The following is a 1,880-nucleotide window of genomic DNA, read 5'->3' as shown; positions in this document are numbered from 1 at the left end:
CCTGTATCTTCCTCTCCAACTTCTGAACCAGCAAAAAATAGGCACTGAAGTCAGAGAAGTGAAGGACAATCCATCTGCTTTGTGACTGATGAAGCTAAATTGGAGAGAAGTTTACCTGGTCTGTGCCAATAATCAGTGTTTCTAATATTTCCCCCTTAGATTAAATTTACCAACCCAGAATTGTAGATTTTAGAGCCAGCTTCCCTATGGGGTAAAGCCATACCTGGTAAACCTACAGCATGGAGGAGCAGGCAACATGAGTGTTCTAAAGACAGGTCCCTTGGGAAGGAGAACCTGTCCCCACACCACTGAGACTCCCAGATCCCTTTATATATGTGTGTGTGTGTGTGTGTGTATATATATATATATATGTATAAAATATCAGGTTGGTACAAAAGTAATTGCGGTTTTGGATGTGAATTTTAAGTCATTATAACTAGGCTCAAACATACGTTTATTAATCAAAATAGGAACCATCACAATCAACACATTTTTCTAATGAGAAATAAGTTTGTTTATTCCTGTAGTGTAAAAATCCATGATTCAGGATTTGATGAACTCATTTTCTGCATCCTGCTGGTTGTGGAAGTATTTTGCCCACAAAAAGTTGTCAAGATGCTTGAAGAAGTGCTAGTTGGTTGGCGAGAGGTCAGGTGAATATGGTGGATGAGGCAAAACTTCGTAGCCAAATTCGTTCAGATTTTGATGTGTTGGTTGTGTGATATGTAACTGTGTGTTGTCGAGAAGAATTGGGCCCTTTCCATTGACCAATGCTGGCTACAGGCATTGCAGCTTTGGGTGCATCTCACTGATTTGCTGAGCATACTTCTCAGATATAATGGTTTCTCCAGTATTTAGAAAGCTGTAGTGGATCAGTCCAGCAGCAGACCACAAAACAGTGACCATGGCCTTTTTTTTTTTTTTTTTTTTTTTTTTTTGGTGCAATTTTGTCTTTGGGGAGTGGTTTGGACCTTCTTCTCAGTCCAACCACTGAGCTGGTCATTGCTGGTTGTCATATAAAATCCACTTTTTGTTGCATATCACAATCTGATTGAGAAATGGTTTGTCATTGTGTAGAGTAAGAGAAGACATCCCTTCAAAATGATGATTATTTTTAATTTTGCTCAGCTCATGAGGCACCCACTTATCGCACCTTTTCACCTTTCCAGTTAGCTTCAAATGCCGAATGACCATAGAAAGGTCAACGTTGAGACCTTTGGCAACTTCCTGTGTAAGTGTAAGTGTAAGAGGATGAGCTTAAATGATTTCTCTTAATTGGTTGTTGTCAACTTCTGATGGCCAGCCACTATGCTTCTCACTTTCAGGGTTCTCGTCTCCTTTGTAAAACTTCTTGAACCGCCACTGCACTGTATGTTCATTAGCAGTTCCTGGGCCAAATATGCTGTTGATGTTGCGAGTTGTCTCCACTGCTTTACAACCTATGTTGAACTCGAATAAGAATATCACTTGAATTTGCTTTTTGTCTAACATTACTTCCATAGACTAAAGTAAACAGCAATAAGTCATTAGCAAAAAAAAAAAAAGTGGGAAATGTGCATTAAAATAATGTATAACATAAGGACATTTATTTAAGAATTATTGCAATATCAAATGGCAAATTTCAACAAAGCAAAAACCTCAATCACATTTACAACAACCTAATCCATACTACTTCTTTATTGGAAAGTAGACAGTGATGTGTATAGGAGGTGTCGAAGTTGTTCTATTAAAAATTGAGAGATACATGAGGACATGGGAGCTGAGTCCCCATTAACAACGTATACACTATCAAACTGACCCTAGTCCTCCAGAATCCTGGCAAAGAATCTGGGGGAATCTGAGGCATCCCAACCCCTTGAATGATGTTCAAGTCAGTTTCA

At 38.8% G+C, this 1,880-nt stretch overlaps 1 pseudogene; it reads right to left on the bottom strand.

Moving 5' to 3' along the window:
• Positions 1-376: 376 nt before the first annotated feature.
• Positions 377-1,500, bottom strand: LOC126954323 (histone-lysine N-methyltransferase SETMAR-like; annotated as a pseudogene).
• Between the last annotated feature and the right edge of the window lie 380 nt (positions 1,501-1,880).

The sequence above is a fragment of the Macaca thibetana genome, chromosome 5 (assembly GCF_024542745.1).
Source record: "Macaca thibetana thibetana isolate TM-01 chromosome 5, ASM2454274v1, whole genome shotgun sequence".
NCBI lineage: Eukaryota > Metazoa > Chordata > Mammalia > Primates > Cercopithecidae > Macaca > Macaca thibetana.
This window is presented reverse-complemented; position numbering and strand designations above follow the sequence as displayed.